This window comes from Venturia canescens, chromosome 7 (genome assembly GCF_019457755.1).
Source record: "Venturia canescens isolate UGA chromosome 7, ASM1945775v1, whole genome shotgun sequence".
Lineage (NCBI taxonomy): Eukaryota > Metazoa > Arthropoda > Insecta > Hymenoptera > Ichneumonidae > Venturia > Venturia canescens.
Window position 1 is genome coordinate 3,514,776 of NC_057427.1, and position 23,346 is coordinate 3,538,121.

General features: G+C 44.3%; 1 protein-coding gene across 2 annotated transcripts in view; it reads left to right on the forward strand.

The window, feature by feature from the left end:
* The first annotated feature begins 7,236 nt into the window (after positions 1–7,236).
* The window catches only part of LOC122413382 (uncharacterized), a 71,010-nt gene continuing 54,900 nt past the window's right edge, over positions 7,237–23,346 (forward strand). For both annotated transcript variants that reach the window (XM_043423687.1, XM_043423688.1), the window contains exon 1: positions 7,237–8,543. The gene's annotated coding sequence lies outside the window, so the exon portion shown is untranslated. The remainder of the gene's footprint in view (positions 8,544–23,346) is intronic.

Consider the following 23,346-nt stretch of genomic DNA (forward strand, 5'->3'; position numbering starts at 1 on the left):
TTTTTCGGAGGTGACGATTATTCTGCCGTGTGTTTGCATGATCGTTGACTATGGTCCACATCCGACTGGACTACTTTTCGTTAGAAAGTCTCGAGTCTCTTCGTTCCGCTCGTTCGCGAACTGCCGAAACTGCAATCCAATGCGACGCGGTATTGCGATCGAGGCTCGGAGATTTTGAATAATAATTTCGACGCGGCTCTCGCGCATTTGATCGCGATACGCCGAGAGCCCGGAATGTGATCGGGCATGTCGAAATAGGAGAGAGCGCAGGGACCGAAAAAGTTTACGAGGAATCGTTCGTATGCGCCTCGACTGAGGGTAGAATTCGCTCCTGCTCTTCGAGTACAAGCTCGGCTGGTACTTGGCTCCTCGAAAAAGGGAGGACTCGCAACCACCAGAATCCCGAACTGCGTTTCCTCCGAGCCCTCTCTCAAGGAGGCGAATGCATTTGTGTGTGACGAGAAGACTCGGCACGAGGGAGGGGGGAGACAAAAATGAGAGAGCAGAGACCCGGACGGGGGAGAGCAAGAGAGAAGGAAAGACGACTCTCGGCGGCGAAGAAGAGAAGGAGAGAGAGAAGAGACTACTACATGGCAGGCGGAACGGATCCGCAACATGAAATGAAATAATAATTCATGTAATTACAATACGCGAAGGCCAGGAGCGTATCTATCCCAAGCACGTGTGCGCCCGCGTCCCTGTGCGTTCGTGTGAGCGCGAACGCCCGTGTGTGCACGTGTGTTGGCTGGTAAGAGCTCCGCGCAACAGAATCCGATGTGGTTCACTCCGAGGAAGGCTCGAAACAAGAAGAAGAAGAAATAAAAATACTAAGAAGAAGAGGAGGAGGAAGAAGAAGAATAAGAAGTCAACGAAGAAGAGCAACGGGCATAAAGAGAGCAAGATAAAAGGAAAAGCACGCAGAAGAATGAAGAAGAAAAGTTAAAAACGATTGCCAAGTCCGGGGATAAAGGAATGGCGCGCGGACTCCGAGGAGATCGCGAGCGAGAAAGACGCCACCCCGCGCATCCACCCACGAGAGCCCAGCCCGGCATATTGTAACGAGGAGTACACTCCATTAAGTGCGCGCCTCTATTATACCTAATGCATTATAAAATAATAATAATAATAATAATAATAATAATAATAAAAGAAAAACGCAGCCAGGGGAGCGGGCTGCGGGCGCTCGAGAGAATAAAAGGAGAATGAGCCACAGACGAAAAAGTGCAGTTCGCGACTCTCTTCGCGCTCTTTCTCTCGCGCGCTCCTTCCTCGACCAAAACTTCTCTCGCAATGTGTAACTCACGTGCGTCGGGATCCCGTGACGACCGATGTGTGGGTGTGTGTATATGCTACGCTCAGTCGCTCGCGCGCCGGGCGGACCACATTCCACGTTCGACGCAGCTCCGGAGTAGTGCACTCCGCACAACACACGCGCCCACACTTACACACGTCGATGCGAGAAACTCCGGAGATGTCTGGGTGTTTTGCACCGATCTACCCCCCACCCCGTCCTCGTCGCTTTTGCTCGTGCAATGCATCGATATACATCGCTACGAACGGCCACTCAAACTCATACCGACTTTGATATTTCGACGCTTTTTCACCAATTTCGTTGCGTTCTTGGTGTTTTATCTCCATTTCAGAGCAGGAGGGTTCGTGTTTTTTATGTTAATTTTTTACGCTGCCTCCGTATCGTTGAAATTGTCGAAACATTTACGAAATTATTCGCTACTTTTTTAGTCGATTTTTCTTGAGATTTTTTATCACTTTGTTTTCATTCGAATTGTGCAAATTTTAGTTTATTCTCGGTTTTGAGAATTGGTCTGATTTAGTGCGAGAAAAGTTTTGTGCAATCGAACAAATTAGAAAATGTTTTTTGATTGCGTGACGTTATCATAAATCTCGTTATTCAAGTTCATTATTAACCGTTTATTTATCGTGCGGTTTGAGAAAATGATTTTTTAAAATACAGCTCAATGCGGGAAGCTTTTCCAGTCGCGTCTTCGTTTTATGCTCGTATATGTGTTTTCACTTAACCCAACCGGAGGCCAATCCATAAAGATAAAATAAGTGTGTCGGCGAGAAAAGCTCCCTCAGCCAAAACAACTCCAGATTACTGGAGCTTCTCTCTCGCTCTCGGTCTCTCTTCCGAGTTCTTTGTCTTTCTTCCTCCGGCATATCCTGCAAGGTTTAAAAATACTGGCAAGTCGCTCCCGCAGTAGCAGCCCTTCCACGGTGGAAATATTAATTTTTTTCATTCTCATCTTTTTTTATCTCCGCACTGAGCCATATGGCACGTAGCGAGAGACGCTCATCTTTCCGAGGATGGAAAAAAGGAGAAAGGGCTTCAGAGGTGTACGCGAGTGAGGAAGAAAAGACAAAAAACAACCAAAGCAAAAAAAAAACCCTCGCGACGGATGAAACTCCACGAAACGATATTTTTAGTGCCCCCGTACGTACACAGACGTCAGCACTGAAGAGAGAAAGAGAGATATCAGAAAAGGTGGTACGGCCAAATTTTTCATGGTGCCCTCTACTGCTTAATATCATCGGCGATATGGGAAACGAAAATTTGGAAAAAGGATTTTCCACGTGCGTCCTCAAATACTCCATTCGTTTTATACATTTTTTACTTCCGGATTAAAGTTTCTTGCTATTCGAGACGTTTCGAAAACAGCTGACTAAACCCTTTTTACGATTTAATAGTTTCTCAATCGATAGAATCTGAAACTAAAAGCGAATCGGCAGCTTTCCTTTTTTAATATTTAATTAAAATGAAAAAAAAAAAAAAAAAATTGATTTCAATTTGAAAATATTTTTTGTCGTTTTGATGAATATTTATCAGGATTAAGCCGATCGATTTGGACGAAATGCGATTGAATCGAAAGTTGTAAACGATCATGACAAATGTGAAGGGAAATAAAAATAACGGTGAGGTTCAAAAGTAAACGTTCTGTCAGGGTTCGGAATGATATATTTTATTTGATTTTTTTCGAAATTGCGTATGTTGAAAATTTCACGTGGTGGGATATCCATTTGGCTACCTGGAAATATGGAATAGCCCGAAAAGATTTTTCGTCCTTCCGAGCCTCTATTCAACCCTTCGGATGAAGGAGGCTGGGACAGCAACAGGAGACCCCCGTAGTCAAAGGGTGTCCTTCTAATGGTTTTCTCACACGCCGCATATACACCTTGAACCCGAGAGAAAGAGAGAAAGATTGAGAAAACACAGACACGTAGACACACGGTGGAAGGAAAGCAGCAGCCAGTATCACGTGAATCTCGCCGAACGGGCAAAATCAATGACAGAAACCCAAAGAAAGCCCTTTTGGCTCCTTTTTTCTCTCTCTCCATCTTTCATAGCAAAAAAAGGACTGATTCGTGACCCTGGACGATTATACGAAGATACCTTCTACAGAGGAAGAGAGAGAGAGACATTGATGCAACGTAGGAACCCAAAAATGACCTGCTGCTCGAACCTTCGGAAGGTTTCATTGCATAAAACAAGCCTGGGAACAATTTTGACCTTTTGACTACGATGGCAATAAGAATGCTGGCAAAAACTGAAAGGTTGTAATTACGTAACGTGATCAAACTTCTTAAATAGTTGACGGGAAAACATAAAAAATGGCGATTCGCGGAGAACTTCCTCCGTCGTGTTCGAGGGCAGGATAGACGAAGGCGTAATTAATATTCTGACGACGAATCGTCGCAATTTTGACGTTTGAAAATTTTTTTAATTTTAAAAAATCGAGGAAAAATGTTTTGAATTATGAGAAACGATGGTGGTTCGAGGTTCCAGAGAGACCTCGAACGAAACGACTTTTCTGATCCATTATGTGGAGCGTTGAGAAACGTTGTAAACAGCCCATTGATGAGTGAACTTGTTCCCTGAACTGTTTTTTTTTCTGCAAGGACCGAGGCAACCTGGTGTTTAGTGAAAAGTAGGGAAAGGCGATACTTTATTTAGGCTTAAAGGGCCGTTTCGTTGAACGGTAAGAGGCCACTAATCTGACCTATTTCCTCATTTTTTTGGGTTCCTTGCTCAACCCTTGCCTCGTTCAACCCTTTGATCGCGGCCTCGAAGACCTAACGGAACGTTGATGGCTGCGATGGTGGAACGGATTGATATTTTTTTTCATTTTCCCACATTACCGCATCCACAGGAAGCGTTTATTTAAGGCTCCAGCCGAATACATCCACCGGGTTGTGGAACTAATACACCGCGTGAAACTGCATCGGCTTTCGACCCAGGAAGCTCGGCTGTGAAGCCACTGCCTCAAGAAGTAACGGGATTTTTTCAGCCTCCGCGTCCTTCGATTCAACGAAACCCCTCCCTTAACCTTCGAACCCTTCTAACCCTTCACCGAATTCCTCCGAAATTCAGAAACATCGAAAACCCTTGAGAGATCGATCAACACCCAAGATCCCTCGGCAGCACGAGGATTGGTGGCCGCAGGCCTGTCAGGCAAAAAAATGGGAGTGTCCAAGAGGGGGTTGCTAGGCGAATGGTCATCAGCCACCCCCTACAGCCGTTCAACAGTCTCGATGGGTGTTGTCACGCTTGCCATCTCGAGTCTGCGCCCCTTCGGTTCATTCCCCCTCCTATTCCTAACCCCGAATTGTCCAACTTTATCAATCCTTCCACGCCCTCCAGAATTTCGTCTTCATTTCACTCCCAACTGCCATACTCGTTCGAATCGACACGCAGATTTGGAGCAAAAATTTCTCCGAGCGCTGCGAGTGTTGCGAGAACTTGAGAACTCATCCCTATCGTGGAATATCGTATCGCATACCACCGAGGCGAATACACACTACGTCCGATAGTCGCAAGCGTACGCGGACGATAATCAACGGACACTCGAGATCGTCTTTCACGCTCTTCGAATTTCTATTCACTACAATATCCTCACTCCCCGTTCTTCAATCAGGTGCGTCCGTATTATGGAAACTGGAGTTATGCGGAGGAATGTTGAGACGACGTGAAAAGCCAGGATTCGAAACCGTCGCAGAGAAACTCAACTTTGCCTTATTTTTAACCAGTTTTACTGTATTATATATAAATATTATGATTTTTCCCCCCAAAAAAGTTGATTTCTAATCCCACGATGTCTTGCTCTAGAATTGGAGCCCAATTTAGCCTACTTTCCGGCTCGTTTTCTTTCGCGAGGAGCACGAGGGGTCCATTTATCATTTTCATCACACCGCGGAAGACTCCGATTCGAATTTCCCGACAAATAAATGTTTGCTGCCTTTTTGAGGTAATCAAGAAAAAAGAGGGTACAAAATCTCAGTACTTTTTCGCCGCAGAGTTCTGGCGATCTGAAATTAATGGGGAAACTATCGAAAAGGGTTGACGAGCAAAAAAGTTCAGAATTCTCGAGAAACCGACTTCTCTGGACGCGTGTTACGAAATCCGTGGAAAGCAGATGATCGAAGTAGATCGAAGTAGATTAAGGAGGGAAAGAGCATAAAAGGATGCTGAAAAAATGACTTGGCTAACTTGCACTGTAAATTTTGTCGAGTCAGAAGGGATGGATTCCCGAGACTTCAGCAAGGTGGGAGAAGGGGACGCTGATTTAAGGTTGTTTTTTGAGAAGAGTGGGCTCGAGGTTCGGCTCGGAGCTTTGGAGGGCGTTTGCGATGTTTTTGATCGGAGTTTGGGTCGAGACTCGAGCTTAGGTCCACAAACCAGACACTGTACATTGCTGGTACGTAGGGTTTGATGGCTACGAGAGGGGAATAGTACGAAGGAAAAGGGAGAGGAAGGGGAAGAGACGAGGGGCGGAGGGGGGAGGAGAAGAGTGAAAAGAACGACTGACACGTTGCTCGGAGCAGAGAAACACAGGCGAATGGCAAGAGCACGCCGCGAGGGGAAACGTTTCGTTTAGCTCGTCTCGTGACGATCTGACGGTGGAAACACACGGTTCAGTCGTCTCGCGTCTGCCGAGAGCCACGCGCGGAACCCCCGGCTCACGATTCCGGCCTCGAACGACTCGCTAAACTCGCCATCCCGTAATTAACCTACGGAAAATAAAGCGAAAAAGAAAGGATCCGTTCGGAACGAGATGAGCAGACACTCGGATCCGAGTAAAAAAAAACGTTTTCAGGCCAAACACGTGGGGACACAGCGTCGATTTGGAAATAATCCTGAGAAATAAACGCTCTCGAAATGATGATTGTTTCAACGAGTTACGAATTACTCGAGTTTTCATTAGATGCTCGTCAAAGCTTGGAAGTAAAAATGCTTCGTGACGAACCGAACGCACCGGAAGGAAAACTCCGGTAGCTCTTAATTGTCACCGATGCAGCCAATTGAACGACTCGAGGCTCGAAAGAACACGAAAGGACTCAGGAATGCTCTCGAGCCGATAAATTTATTATAAATTCATCCAACTAACGCGCGCCTCCACGTACATCACAGGAAAAGAGCTTAATCAATTTTCTGTTAATTTATCGTCGTCCAATTAAAATTTCAATCAACTTTATCAGATTCGTGTACTCGAATGCTCAATACTGCTTCATTGTTAATCGAAGGGTATGATTGAGCCAAACAGTCCTCGCGCATCAGCTTGAATTTATGTCCGACGATGTTATTATTCGATTTTATCAGAAAAATTTTCAATTACGCACGTATTTTGTAACGCTCATTCGCATCGGCAAGATTTTCGTAAATCGTTGATTTCATAGGAATTTTTCAAAAAACGCTTAAAAAATCTTGGATGGACTTCAGTTTATTTGTTTTCCATCAAGCCTCTCGCGACGATTTGGAAAAATAATTTCCCTACGAAATTAGACCAATTAATATCGACGAAATTTGATATTTTTGTTAATTTATCAATTCTACACCGCATTTTGGCTTTATGAAAAAAATCAGAAAAATCTACTGGTCGCGGAACTTCCGTTTCTTCATTCCTCCAAAATCAATCCCGTCAGAAATTCCACTTCCACGTTTTTCTATCAATCGATTGTGACTTTTCTTGGGCGACGAAAAAAACGGAGGAATAATAAGTTCTTTTCGAGGTTTTTCCCACCCTCGCTCGTCACCCCGATTTTGGAGCCCCTCCCCTCATTCCCCCTCCCGAGACTGCGCCCCACCACTTTGGCCACGCGGGCACACGCCCCCTCCCCTCTCGTGCCGCACCGACGCTGCCGCCGGCAGCGACCCCCCTCGCTCGAATCGTCACCCCCGATCACGCGCGAGTCTCGCGGCCGGAACAATTCGGCTCTCGTCGCTCGTCCCGTCGAGGTGAGGCCGCGGCACGTCGTTTTCCATCGTCGGTCATTCCGAAAAAACAGCTTAAATATACACTAAATTGCAATCAATCGGCGACGGAATTATCTTCGATAAGTCACGAAAATTCAGTGCCCATTTTGTCGTGATTATTTCGATTACATTATTATTAGTCGATATGTAATCAAATTTTTTCGAGGGACGAAAGAGAGAGAGAGAGAGAGATAGAGAGAGAGAGAGAGAAAAGGAAGGATTCGGGAGGATTTTCTGTACGAGATAATAACGCGAAAGGATTTAAGGATTTGCGGTGATAAAGCGTTACGTGTATATAAACACATAAATAATTACTTATGCATATATAATTGTGTGAATGTATGTACATACATATTCTGTTGGGTGTTGTCAACGTGCTCCGGAAATAGTGTGATCAGTGAAAACTGGAACGTTTTTCATCAAGGTTTGCTCCTCGCATAAAATGACAAGTGATCATCTAGGGAAAGAGTTTTTGAAAAAATCTCCATTTTGTCGCGAGGAAAATATCTGGAACTGGGTAATTTGAGTATCGCGACGATCCCATTATTTTCGTGTTCCGATGCCTCCGTAAAATATCGAGTAACTGGCGGAGGACGATTCGTACTTTGTGATAAATTGGCAATTCATTAGTTTCCGGACGCTCTTTCGCTCGGAAATATTTGACGCGTAATTAGGTTTTCAGCCGATCGATAACGCCCGTGGAACTCCGCCGAAGTGAAAAAATCCGCGGGAAAATTCGTTCGGAGGCGAATGCGCGTTTGCACGACGCGATTGAAATTGTTGCAAAAAAAGTTCATTGAAAGATCTTCCGATGAAAAAATTGCTCAGTAAATGCGATCGGAGATTCAGCTCTTTTTATTGTCCTCAAATCGGGTTTATAATCCCATACCATAATTAATGCGGAAGAAAATCGTGTCGATGAACAAACCAGTGGTGGAAAGTTCGTTGATTAAAAGTTTTTGGCGCCAGGAAAAGTGCTTGGTGAATACCGGTTACGGACGATGAAAAAAAAAATGAGTGCGTGATTCAAGTGCTTTTTTTAACGATCACGGAAAGCGTGCGTCGCTGTTTTCCGCTCACATTAACAGAGGCAAGAAAAATCATTGAAAAACGTAAAATCGTGTTGGGGAGAGAGAGTTCGTTCGTTTATCGACTTGAGATTTATTCGAACGTAGTGAAAATCAATCGGTACCGTGTGGACTATGGTGCTATTGGTTCGTTTTGACGAGCTGGAAACTCGAACTCACGAGATTTCTTCGTTCACTTAAATCACAAGGTAAACAAAATTTTGCGTTTAACGTTCAACGAGCGTAGAATTATAAGCTTTTTCACATTATTTACAACGATTCGTTCTTCATCGTTTTTATCTACCGAGGTTAGCGGCTTCCGCTGCGGAAATATGAGCGTGCGCGATGAAAATATCAATTCGATACACATTTTGAATGATAAACGAAAATTCGAGTTTCTAAAACTATCGATTCCTCCATTCCAACTTCCCCTTTTTAGGCCTCGCGCCCAAACTTTTTGCGATTGACCGAGTCGATATTGGAATTCTTATTCCTCATGGAGCTTCCTCGTATTCAATTAACCCATCAAAATATCTTCTTTCGGTGATTATAAATAAATTTCACGATCCAAAAAGTTTTGAGACACTCTCAACTCGTTCCTCTTCATTCAGATGAGCTGAGGATTTTTTTAGTTCTTTTTTTTTTTTTATCCGAGAGCGTAGCTGCCGGTTTTAAGAGAATCATAAAATTGAGTAATTTTTGTCTGATGGAAGCGATATTTATATAGGAAGGTATGGTCGAAGTGTAGAAACAAAAAAATGCATAAAAGGCAGCTGTTCTGAAGGGGGTTGAGTGAGTAAAAAACCGGTGTACGAAACAATCGGAGCCTTTCGTTGTTGAGGCTGGAAATCCCCATATCATGAGTGAACTGCTTCAGGATCGGCGTCCCTCAAAGGACTTATTTTTCTCGCATTTCTCCCTCTCTCTCGCAATCCTCTCTTTTCCCTTTTTTTTTTCATCCATTGAGCTTATTTTTCTCTCGTACAAAAGAGGTCAACTTCTCGAAAAATTACGATTGTTTGTCCACGCGGTATATATCAAGAACTCGCGATCATTTTTTTTTCTCTTCAATCGTCATATTTCGTACACGCGTAATATGAGATTTAAGTGATTCAGGACGAGTCGATAGTCTCCGCGCGTTCTCGTTATTGTTGTGTACGAGTTCTTGGCTGATGTTCGAAGAAGAGACTGCGATTGGGCTGAAAGCGAACGTTTGGAGGTTCAAATTTTCTCAAAACATAGTAATTCGTAAAGCAACCTTTCGATGTAGCACTCTAATGAATATTAATCGGAGATTTTTGTTTGTCGAGAAGTAAATAACGGATTATTTACTTGGCGCTGGTGCTGGTGTTTGAAAAAGTAAAAGCTCGGCACACGCGCATTTTTGAAGAGACAAATAAAATTTTATGAGCATTATTAAACACAGGATTAAGTAAGTCAGCTTCTCGCAGCTACCGTAACTTTTTCGAGAGTGTTTCATTTCTCTTTACGCGAGAATCACAAGCTTCCTCGAGGGCCCCTTCCTCTTAATCCAATAAACGCTTGGCTGTAATTCTCTCTGTTTGACTTAGGCAACAAAAAAACGAAAGAAATATGGAAGAGGAAAGAAAAAAGTGTCTCCGGAGCGGTTAACTGCACATAAGAGAGCGTTGGCGGCACTTTTCCGCTGCGTATAGGTGAAAAGATTAGGAAGCAAAAGAAAAGATATGGTTTTATAATGATATACGAGTCGAGCCGACTGCTCGCGCAGCAACGCTCTCTTTTGCCTTCCTCAAAAGTAACCGCTGCCTCGGTCTCGGCTCCCCAGGTATTTGGAAAAATATTTCCCCGGTAAATAGTCCTTTTAAAAACGTAAATATGCAGACGTCTTTGCAATTCCGCGGCTCTCGGATCTTGCAACGAAGAGGATTTCAAATACGAAATTCTCGCTCGTCGCGCGTTGTGACGCAAATGCGTAACGAATTCGCCATTAGTGCCTCCATCCGGTGCACAAAATCTTCTCCGTCTTTCTCCATCTCGTTCCTCCCCTCGCGCTACCGTATTATTCTTCTTCTTCTTTTTCTTCTTTTTCCCTTCCTCCGCAGTAGACTTTCTTACGTTTGAGCTTTTTCGCGCTAAGAGACGCACGAGATCGGTGTTTACTCAACACCGTCTCGCTCAATTTGCCCTAATTTGGGAAGGTACGCCTCACAAGATTTCTCTCTCTCTCTCTCTCTTCCGATGGATGGAGTTGGAGGCTCATAGCCAATTTTAACTTCGGTCGTGTCACTCGTTTCTTTCGTATTCGTCCGATAGAGTTTTGCTGACGCGTCTCTATTATCTCAACGAATGAACAGGCGATAAATAAGCGATGGAAGAATCGAAAGCTTTCCGAGTCAAAATCGAGCTGGCACTGCTGGTTTCACAGCAACGTTGCTCATTGTAATTTCGGCGAAAATATTCTGCGATATTATTTGATGATTAGAGCGACTTTGCGCTTTTGTCGTTGGACCGGTTTTTTTCTTCGTTCTGGCTTTTTGCGTAAGAACCGTCATATTTTTTTTTTTCACAAGCATTATGAATCGAGACTTTGGTAGTTTGATGATTTCCTACCGACGAGTTTTCCAGTGCTTTTTTGCTCGCAGTGCGAGTGATTGCTCGATAGAAAGCAGTTGTGCGTTTACGAAACTGTTGGTAATATAATTCTTGAGGAAATGAGGAGAAAATAGTCAAGAGCGATTGACGCGTCAGTAATTACGAGAGGAATAATAAGCGAATGACGAAACGTTGGGAAGCACTCGGCGATTGATTTATTCCGATTGGTCGACCAGCCTGGGAATAAATTTTCGTGCATTATGGTGGGAGATGAAATTTGGTCAAAAGTCACAATTAATAATGGCGTTGAATGACGGTAAATTGACGTTTAGAAAGTGATTGGACGGTTGTAAAGGTAATCGATGGAAAAGTAAACGAAAATGACGAAAGTACGCGAGAGGTGGAAAGGGACGTGATAATTAGCGGGTATTTCTTGTACGAAGGGGCATAATTAATTTGCGCGAGAGGAGTCTCGGAGCATTGACGGACTCGAGCGTTAAAATCGCGATAGCTCCCGTGAGTCGATAAAAAAATCTTCTCGCGTGCAATTTTAGGTTTGGAATTCATTCTCGCATATTCTCGAGTCTGTTGAGAATGAGGGGAAGGGGGATGGGGATATTTGAAAAAAATACAAAATCCGAATGCCCATACTCGATGGTGGCTCGTTCACATTGGCAGAAGCATCAGAGAAGCAGAAAGCCTCTTTCTCGTTCCTTCTGCCGTTTTTTCTCATTCGTTTGGAGTCTCAGCCAAACCGGGCAGTAAAAGGCCTAAAGTTTTTAATACTTTCAGTTGTTTTTATGGCGGCTGGGCATTTGCTCTTTTTTATTGTTCCCTCAGCGGCGGTGTCTCGTTGGAGTCTCGGAATGAACGGGAGTGAGAGAGCGAGAGAGAAGGAGAGAAGTGGTGACCGAGAGAGGGCACTGAGAGTGAGAGAGGAGGAGGGAAAATAAATGAAAAATAAAGACGAAGTAAAAAAGGAGGACGGAGGCGAGAGAGAAAGAGTGAGAAGAGAGAATCGCCGATTTGAGGCTGTACGAGTTTGAGTTGAACAAGGAACGCGTTATAGAACCAGGCGAATATGTGCGCCCGTGTGTGTATTTACAAAAGTGAAAGAGAGCGAGATGGAAAGGAACGAATGAGGCAGAAAGGGAGTCAGTCAGCCCTCACTGATGTACGACTCGCCGAGGCAGCGTGAAAAAAATCCCATAAACCAGTAAAAAAGCATCGGATCTGTGGGCCCCGGAGGGAAGGGGGGGTATGAGGCCCAGGGAGTATCGCCAACGGAATTCCTCTTATGACGAACCACGCGTGATTTTCTGTTTCTCCATCTTCCGCCGCTTCTTCTTCTTCTTCTTCTTCTTCTTCTTATTCTTTTTCTTCTCATACTCCGGAGTCCTCTTCGTACGAGTACGAGATCGTCTGGGCCTCACGAGGAAGAATGAGAGAGAAAGAGGCAGAAAAGGATACATCGAAAGAGCGCGAGTCCTCAGAAGGTTTCACATATATAGAGCCCCCTACTCGCCTCCCCCTTTTTCGAGTCTCTGCTTTCCCGTGTTGGATTAACTTTACGACTCTTCTCATTTTTCCACAGCTTTGAAGAAAAAAATCAGTCTCTGTTATTCTATACTTACTCGTGAACGTTTTTTTTACTCCGAATTTCTCTTTTTCACCATTATTTATAACGGATCCTTCTTGATAATTAATAATGTTTCTTCTTCTTTTTGGAATCGTGCCTCTCGCGGCTTTGAGCTGAGATTATTGGTGGTTACGACGATTAATTTCATTCGGGAATATGAATTCTTTGCTCCCCTCGTGCTTTTTTGTCGCAAGAGCATGAAATTTTGCTCGCTAAAAAAGTTTATCAAACGAATAAGACTTTTCTGCTGGTACATTTTAATTTTTGTATTAGCATTTATTCAAATGTTCACGGATGCTTGGTTTTTCGTTTCTCAAAACTGCGTGAGGGGGAAAAAAATGATTAACCTGTCGCTTATTTCAACGGTCGGTGCGTGCACAACGCTCGAAAGAAAATTTCAAGATCACTTTTGCATCGTCCCTTTTTTCTTGTGTGCCCGCGGTCGATGCTTTCCGCAACGCGTTTCCACGAGCGAATATTTTTTCGTGTTTTGCACCGCGCTGAGCCTTGCGACGTGGAATAATAGGCACGAGGCTGAGCGGAGCTGTTCGAATTGGTGGAGCGACGAGGGAAAGGATGAGAAGGGCGAAGGAACGAGTAAAGCGAGACACGCACATGTGTCCATCGTTTGTCATTTCACGTTCTCTTGTGTATCCGTAACCCGTAGGGGTTAAGGGATGGATATTTTCTTGGCACGAAAGACAATAACAAAGGGCCTAAGTACCTTAAAAAAAGGTGTATATGCAGCGGTGGAAAAAAAGAGTCGCGAATGAGAAAACTCGCTAATTGTACAACCGCTTTCCCACACGTCGATCAACACATATTTGCACGTTGTCGCGAATCTAATTACCGGTGGAGCTATCAATTGTCTTGACATTCATTTTGACTGGAAGAATTTTCACCCTTTCCATGTGACGAACGGAACGTAAAAAACTTCAAAACTCAATCCTGTTAACACCAATTTCATCGAATCCCTAAAAAACAACTTTGAACAAAATTTATTTACGATTACTGGAATGGAAAGTGTTCTCATGAAACGAACGAGAAAATAGATTGACAATTTATTAAATTATTCCAAGTGCATCGCGATTTTAAAATCGTTCATTTACTTCGTGGAAGAGAAAAACAGTATATATAATTGACTCGTGCGTTTCTCGGAGCGAACGAGGGCGGTTTATTCGTCATAAATATTTTTCTTAAATATTACCTCGATCGATCAGTGCGCGCTGCGGTAGTTTTTATCTTTTTATTTTTGGTGCATCGGTTCTCGGACTGTCGCAAGAAGGATCTCGGTGGATCGAGGTGGTTTAATTTAAATCGGTGACTTGGCTGTCTTCGTTTGCTCTCTAATTTTCCCGACGCTCTCGCAATATCGACGACCACGTACAGGCCCGCGTGCGTCTGTGTGTACATTTTTTTGTTACGACGAGATCGCACCACCCCGCCGACGAGTCCCGGACCGAACTGTGCCGTCTTCGCATATACATATGTTTTTTTTCGGCCTTTTTTTTATTTAATTTTTATCTCTTTCTCTGCTGTCTTCGTTGAAGCCCTTGAGGGCACCCTTTTCTCGCAGTCGTACCTCACCGTCCTATCCTACACGCATATAAAGCCGCCCAAGGGATAAGAAGAAGAAAACGAGAAGGAGAAAGAGAAGAATGATGACGCAGAAAGTAGCCCCGAGAGAGGATTCTCGCTTCTCTTTTTTTCCTCTCTTTCTCTCGCGCACTCCCTCTGTGCGCAAGGACTCGGTTTACTCCTTCGCCTTAACGATAACGACCGGTTATTAAACCCTGAGATAATTATCGATTTTAATTATCGACGACGCTTATATACGCAGCCGATCGGGCGAGCTTCATGTGCGCTCGCAGAGACAGACGTTGGGGATGAATTTCCAGGCGCTTCTCTTTTTGTGCCCTTAAGACTGTAAAAAAACGCGGACGTACACAAAAAAAAATGAAACCTTTTTTCCCCATTCGAAATACACATTTGTGCCGCGACTATAAATAATAAATATCGTTTCTTGCTCTCATATTTTCCCCGCTGGCGCTCTAAAATAACAGATTAAAAGAAATCTGCTGTGTATACTCACTGTTTCACTCGTCATTCATCGACGCTTCGACTACCCGCGCATCCTCGGACAAATCCTCAATCACGAAATCTTTTTCTTTTCCTACAAATCATTTCCAACACTTGTTCAATATCCTCCCAATAAAAAAATCTCATAAACCCAGCACAAAATGCGAAGGAAGCAAACCGTTTTTTATCGTAACGTTTGATAAAAGAAAGAAATTGGAAAATTTTCGTTGGAAACAATTGAATATGAAGATTCCGTAGGAAGTACATTGGAACGCAAGATTGTAGAACTTCCGGGCACGTACGTAAGCGTTGGTACGTGAGTCGCCAGTCCGGTACGCAGAGGTCCTTACCGCGTACACACACGTATTCATGTGTAAATGTCTACATGTTTATCCTCATGCGTGTACCTCCACACACATTCATGTTTTTATAGATACATGTTTACATGCATATGCATATATCTATATATTTAGTTTCTCGTGGCCGCTCTAATACAGCACGCTCGGTTTCTCAAAGAGCGACCGGTTCTCTCTCTCTCTCTCTCTCTCTTTCTCTTTTTCTTTCTGGCTCCTGATTCTCGAGCAACCGGAGAGGATGCACCGAGCGAGAGAGATCCCGCGGGGAACTCTCGAGTTTCGATCGCACGTTAAGAAACTGCGAGGTTTTGCGAGCTCGCCGCGAACGCGCAGGGAGGAGGGGGCACTCCATGCGAACGCTTTTATCTACAGTGTCTCTTCGCTTCCGCGCGACCGTTATTCAGGAATTAATTCATTATTAGAGCAAGCGAGTGTGGCGACGTTAACGACATAGGACGAAGGCCTAACCCACATTCCAGGTACCTCCGCTTCTCTCTCCCCCTCGCCCCTGCCCCTTCTCCGTCACCATCACACTCTTGTATCCTTTTCAAGTGTTTTCTCCTCCCTTTTTCGTCAAATTCATAATCCTTGACGCGTGCGTTCCACATTTCCATATTGTTACTTGCGCCGCGTTGCGTTTTGGCTCGATGCTATAGTTCTTTTGAAGCTCAACTCGACACGATCAATGACGGAGGAAACGAGCTCTGGAATAACTCGACCCGGTTCGCTACTCTTTCGTCATTCGATCCAAAATTTCGTCCAAAAATTATCCAGCAAACTTTTCTCACTTGGAATCCTTTCGTCGTGAATTCCCTTCATTTCCATGCCTTGCCCAAAATATTACGAAACGTTCCCGCAGCGACCGGCAGACTCATTTGGCCCACGATGAAAACGCTCCGGATCACCCTGTATATTCGTAGATCCGATATTCGCAGGCCCCCCGAGCCATTATATACGTATACGCAAGTGTGCTCCACTATCTCCTATCGCGTTTCTGTCGTAAGAGACATTGGCTCGCGCTCCGTCCAGTCCGCTACTCGAGACTCTCTCGCTGATACACCTACACGCACCAGACGCAATACGGGCTGCTCAGCCTCGTGTGTACATAGTCGCAGGAATAACGTCGAAAACTGGTGTAACAGGGTGTTCCTCGGAATAGGTTATAACGCGTCGACAACGTTATTTGTTTTCTTTTCTTCCTTGACCTCTCTCCCTCCGGTCCCCGCTCAGTCTTTCTCTGTCTTGCTTTTTTACTCTCTTTCTGTTTTCAATATAGGTTGAAATAATGGAATTCCGCACACAACCGGATCCACGTGAGGTCATTCAATCACCGCGCAAATTAATCGCGCGGACCGTAGCTCAATAACGTGATCCGAGAACGCTGCTGGCGCAGTTACTGGTATACGCGGAGTCTTGACACTTTTTTATTCCAGTTTCAGACGATTGGGTGACATTTGGATTTTACTGAACGTTCTCACGCTGCGGATTTGAGCCTTTCTTTCGAGTGGTCAGCAGAACACTCGGCTTCAATCAGGTTGAAATTCGATGAGGAACGATTTTTGGGGTTCATCTAAATATCGACGTTGAGGGGGGGCTCGATCGAGGTGGTTCGGTAGAAAAAATGATGATTTTGGAATTTCTGTTGAGCGATTTGGTGGAAAAAGAGCTGGGCCCCCGACTCGTCATGGCAATTTAGGAACAATAAAGATTTTCTTCCGATTACCATTGCAGCTTTGGTAAAAGTACCATTTCGATTCGAGATGGCCGACTTCGGAGCCGCATTTGATGTTTTATTGTCCCGAAAACCTCGGGACGGTTTTTTAAGAGCCGAGAGGTTATACGTTGGTTTCTTAAATTCGAGGAAGCAGGTGCCTCTCTTGGTCCGTTTTCTGGCGGCGTCGCCGCGACTCCCATGTCACACGAAAGATACCAAAAATCACGGAAGGACTTACGCAGCGTGGAAAGGTGTGAAGTAACGATTCACGGGTTCGGACGAGAGTCGAACTAGCCGTGAAAGCGCTTGGCCCGCTGGCTAACATGCCGCATCGGTAGTGGTAATAGCAGTAGTAGTGGTAGCGGCTCCCAGTGACATATTTATTACCACTTGGCTAGATAGCGAGGCGCGAGGTTGCGCTAGCTCTTGTTGCCTCTCTCTCTCTCTCTCTGTAACGAAAAGGAGAGAAAGAGAGAGAGAGAGAGAGAGGGTCACGTGTCCGCAGCTTCGATCTCAGTGATACACGAAGATACCTCGCGTTTAATTCATTTCCACCCTTTTTTATCTTCCCCATTCTTTTCACCGTTTGTTTTTCCTTCTTTGTTAAGGAAGCACTCCTTAACTATCTTCTATCTGCTTCATTTTTGACACTTTAGTTTTCTTTCTGGTTCCTTGTTTTTGCTTCTTCGTTACTTGATGCTAAGTTTCCATTTGAGGGGGGTCCTGCTTTGGAAAGCCAAGAAATTGATTGCTTTCGGGGATGATTTTAGGGTAGCGGAATTAACTCGGCATAGCGAACTTTTCGGTGTGGTTTCGAGGATATTTTAAGAGTACAAAATCATTCTTTAAATGTGAGAAATACTAATTTGCACTGGGTTCACGCGCAAAGTCTGATTGTCGCGGTTTATCAGCTGCGTACAATATGTGGAGACCGTAATTATTGTGTGCAACAAAAATTCCAAATGCTTTTTCCATTTTCATGTATTTTCCTTCCACATGAACCTATAAAAAGCCGAAAAACTTGTGAAATTCTATATTCAGAGCACGCTTCTTTAAAAGCTTTTTTTTCAAACTCACTAAAAATATAGAATTTGCACAATTGTTTTGTACTTTTGAAATATCCTTGAAACTATACCGAAAATTTCGCTATGGTGAGTTTTCTATCGAAAAACATGCCCAAAACCATCGATTTAAAAAATTTTTTTATAACAGAACCCCCCTTAACGCTCTTGGATTGTTTAATTATTCACGCTTTCCATTCTCCTTGCTGAGTATTTTTCGTTCTGCTGGTTCTATTTGTTTTCATTCTTGGAGCTCAGTACTAGAGAAATCGAGAGAGTTATTCGTAAAGTTAAACCCGGAAAGTGTGCAGAGAAAAATAATCGGTGCGGACCTATCCCAACTACGGAGCCTCGAAGCTACGGAACCGAAACCCTGAAGTCGTTTCACCGATGACAGTTTTATTAAGTCCGCAGACCTCTCTGTGGTGTATAAACTAGAAAAGGTTTTTCATCTTCTTTCGTTACAACCTTACTGACAGATTGGCCCACCCCAGAGGCATCTCCAAACCTCACTCAGAGGTTTCCCTCTATCGAAGCGATCTCTAGAAAATGTGTTTCGACTGTTTTCGTTTCAAGAGCTCCCCAAAACCGTCGGAAGTAAACGCGACTGAAAATTTCTGATTCGTCGCTTCGTTTATGTCTTTTTGCTCGATAAATCTTTCGAAATTTGCACTATTAACTATTACTTTGGCACGCGCCTTTAAATCAGTTCTCCCAGATATTTTTCCACTCACTTTTCACTCGTGAAAAGCTCGATCAAGTAGCACATCCGGAGAATCTTCAACCCGTGAATTATTCACCTTGTCAATACAGAATTGGAATATTTAGCTCAACGTTTCTCGACACTCCAAGCTGGATCGATGCGTGCCTTTCGATGGGATTGAGAAAAAGGAATGAATAAAAAGTATCGAAAAATAAAGATCTCTCGCGCCACATTGAGCGCCTGGGAGGAGGCCCCCTCGACTTTTTCTCGGTGTCCTCGTGGTCGAGGATGTTTTTCCCCTGCGGTGGGCCCCGGCGTTATTTGGAGCTTGTTCCGCCATCCAAATAGAGAAGTTCCCGCGGTTCCTCCGGTCGGCGCGATGTCTTTCTCTCTTTCCTGTTTTCGTTTGGAGGTTCGCTGCGGTGAGACTCGGGGGGCCCTGAGGAGAGAACAAGCCGGGAAGGGGGCAACTTTTGCCTTATTGAGACCCTCTAGTTCGTGCGCAGGGGAACGATCCTCTTTCCTTCCTTTTTCTTCCTGCGGCACCGGCGCCCTTATGGACCTTCCAGACTCTCCGGTCGCCGCGAAAGCGCGACTTTCAAATCTTGGACAACTTTTTCCACATTCGCGAAGGCTCCGCCGTGCTCGATGTGTGCCCCCGTGCGAGAGCGGGCCAACGACAATTTACGACAAAACCGGACCAATCTTGCCACATTTTGAATTTCAAATACGCGGACGCGCATCAAACTAGTCTCTCCGTTCCGAGGGAAAGAGCGAGTCTCCACTTTTTCAGACAATCCGCGAGAACAGGGGCGCCTCCGGTCTACGAACGAGCGGAAATTTAAATTTACGATTCGGAAACCCCTCCCCCCATTGTCAACGTTCGAGCTCTGTTCGCTGTGTTTTCGACTGTCCAAGCAAACCGATCATTTTCATCCCACTCCTGTGAGGTCTTGGCCTCTTAATTTCTCTCCGCGATGCTCCGCCATCCTCTTGAAATTCATTAAACCAATTTGTATAAGTATCAATTCTAATGAAATATTTAAAAAATCTTACTCGGATGCACAACCATTGTTGTACCCCCCCCCCCCCCCCCCCCCCAAAAAAAACCCCCGCGAATCCCACTAATGAAGTTGTCAAACGAGGCGCACGGGACTCGTCATTTTCGCAAAGTTTCGGACTCTGCGATACGCGATTCGCGGCGCGAAGGTTGCATGGGACTGTACTTGCTGAACACGCTTGTCAACCATCTCATCCGAGTCACAACAGCTCGCTGGGAGTATTATACAACATCTCCCATGTGATAATAATACGAGCGTACAGCGCATCGCTCTCCGACGCGTGTATTGAGTTATTACAGAATGTACGTTACACTCTCACACGTGCGTTTTTATTCCTTTTAACCTCCATGGACGATGGATACACTTTATAAGTTGACTATTATTTACTCTTTTCTCTCGCGAGGTAGCTCGACGTCAAGACTCGATATCTAATTGCGTTCGGTTATAATTCTCTCGTTTGTTTTTTTCCTCACTATTTCGAAACGACGACGCGTGCAGTGCGCGAGTCTTAGTAGGCGTGAAACTTTTATGATTTTCGTGGTTGAATAATAACGGAGATGAGGTAGGATTCCGTGAAGACTCGCGAGAACGAGGGAACAGGCCAACGACCCGTTCGAATAACTCGATTGTACATTTGATTCTCCTTTTTTTTCGCGTTCAATCAACCAGCATCGGTGCTGAATAGCAGGTTTTTCCTTTCTTTCATTTATTCACCTTTCAATTATAAAAGACCGACTGTCGTATTTCGGTGTATACTTACCGTCATTCAGAAGACGATCGGCGAATTTCGTATTCTGATTATTTGGCAAACCGTCACGAGGAACGTGTTTTATTATTTTTTTTTCTCGTGCTCCCTTCTCATTTTTCTGGCTCGCCAGTGAAAGCCGATGCACGGAGGGACTTTTATACCAAAAATTACTTTTTTTTTATAGCAACGTTGGACCATGTCGATATTACAATAATAATCGCTACAGTGTCAAATAATGCAAAAGTTTGGGAAACCGTTGACGCAGCCCATAATAAATAACGCGCTGTGCTATATCAAAAATGGACACTGAGCGAATTTTTATTAAAAACATAGTAAATAATGAAATGATTTGATGTTTCGGTTCTCTGTGCTATACGAAAAATTGCACAGTTTCCTATTTTCCTTTTTACCGCGCTGAATTTTGCTCGATAACATGGCAAAATTCATGCGCCCACCAGATATATGAGCAGGTGTTGCGAGTATAAACATGAAAATTAACTAGTATGGCACACAGTTAAATTTCAAGCAGTCGCTTCGTTCATGAGCGGATTTTGTCGAAAAGAACATTTTCGACATTTCACCAATTTGTCCAGTCCAATTCACCGATTTTAAACATTTCACCAAAGACACGAGTGACATTCAGATATCGATACGTCGTTCGACGCGTAAGAATGTCACAGACCTAAATTTTGCCTGTCGTACATAGTAAAATTTGAGATGACTGCTTTCGACACCAAAATTACTGTGCACTTTATTGGTGAAATGTAATAGAATATGGCGATATAGAAAACAGCGCTGCTACAAAACATAGCAAATATTTCTGTGTTTTCATCCGAAATTATCGTATAAAAGTCTCTCCGCGTGCACTTGGTAAAAATGGCGAAAGATTGCGCGGTGACCGAGTTAACGAACGATTATACTTGACGATTTTCTATACTGAAAAAAAAAGAGGAGAACCAGCAGAAAAAGGCGAAGATGAAGGGAAAAACGAGGTAAAAAGCGCCCAGCGAGTCCCGGGGCCGACGACCCGTGGGTGGTCTTCGCGTCAGCACTTTCGTGCGCGACGAGACTCTCCCGCGAACATCTGGTCTCCCTTGTCTGTGTGCATGTGTGGATATTTTTGCGTATGTGTTTTCGCTGTACTTTCCCCATTGGAATACGCATCGCCACACTCCCGGGTGTATTTTATCATCGATTTTTATTAAAACTCGATCGATCTATCCAACGATTATATTCCATCTTAATATTTCAGGTTTTACGTACAATATCCCATTTGATTTACTATTCCTCGCTCGTGATGCACGGACAACTGTATCTCCTTTAATCGTCACGTACGAGCCTCGCAAATTGGTAAGCCGGAAAAAATGATAAGTCGATCGCTCAGTATGTGAGAAAAATAACGATAGAAACTTGGCTGCGAGAACAACGTGACCCTAATTCGATCGAACGAGACGTCAATTTATCATCCACTCGTTTATCCGCGTGTTGACTCGATTCTATGGGTTTGTTGAAATCTACGTATTAGCGCGCGACTCGAATTTCAAAAATAAAGTCATCGGGAAATGGAAATTTCGATTTTACAGCCTTAAAGCCTTTGGATTTCGAAGAAATTTGAATCCTCGATTCAACCATTCAATTTTCTCTTATGTGTGTGTTTCAACAAAAATCCAATCCTTTCTGGTTCTTTGGAGAAAAGGAATTTCCTTTGTGTCAAAAGGGCACGAGATCGGTGTGCAACTCGATTTTTCTTAGCTCCAGCCTGCTCTCGTTCTCTCTGTGGTCAGATATCCATCGAGATAGGGAATTAGCGTTGCAAAATGCGAAGGAAAAGGGTCGAAGGGTGGGGGAGCGCGCACCGAGCTGTGCAGCCATCGTGCCCCGTGGCGACCCCTCGCTTTCCGGCCGCGCGAGTTCAATGTTTATCAATGTGCTTGCGCGGATATATTTCGTAGCGTTGCTGCGGTGCGTAGGTTTCCCTGCCCCTGCGCCCTGCTCGCTATCGTTCCCGGGCCCGTTGGAGCCCGGCGTAAGCGTCGGGGCCTTAACCCACACGTGATCTCGAGCGCGCAGTTGCACGTACGTGCGTTTTGCATCTCGCGATCGCGAGTATCTGGGTCATTCGTCTCTCCTCCTTCCTCCTGCTGCCGCGCTGCGCTCCGAGCCAACAGTTTCATTGTTTTACGACCGCAATGATATCCTATCACCTCGACGCCTTACTTCAATCCCGGAAAAATATCTTCCGCCATTCCGCCGTACCAAGCAGTTTTTACTCGCGATAAATTCTCCTTCGTATTTTTTACCCACCAAAATCAATCGCGAATGAACATTCGGAGGCTGCGCAGAATCGAGCCCAAGACACGTGTCCATCGATGATCTAATCCATCAACGTCAAAACGACCCACGATTCAAACAAATAACTCGCCGCAATCCTCGCGCTTATGAGAGAAACAAAAAATTAACATTACGCTCTTACCTCTATCGGCGCGTGAGTAATGCCGAGAACAAAAACTCAATTTAATCTACCGTCCCACGGCCATGTGTACCGGATATCCTTTTCTAACACTTTAGACACGCTCTCGCGCAATAATCTTTTTTACAACCGTTGTTGGAGAAATCTCTAGAATATTTTGGCGAGCAATTTCATTTTTAAAATTCAACTTTTCGGTCTTCAACCGCTCTTTCGAGGGCTAATCGTTTTGACGATTTTCTCGATTTATGATTCAAAATATTCGGGTGTAACGCAATTTTGTAATTGTTTCAACAAAACTGTTGATGCGAGTAATAAAATTTTGTCATTTTATTCAACATTCGATTGTCTCCAGACCCCTCGTCGTTGTTTTTCATGCACGAGGTTTGAAAATTCATATTTTTCGAGTGTTTTATTGTCCATCAACCGATGCTACGAGTCCCGTGTGAATGAAAAATCGTTGGACAGCGTTAGTCGGTGTTACGTGGAATGTGAAAAGCACGCTGCGGACGATAGAAGGTTTTGAGTGACATTTTGAGGGCGAAGTAGAGCTCGTTTGTCACCGTATTTTCTCTTGGTCACGAAGAGAGACGTTTGTCGAGGAAGAGAG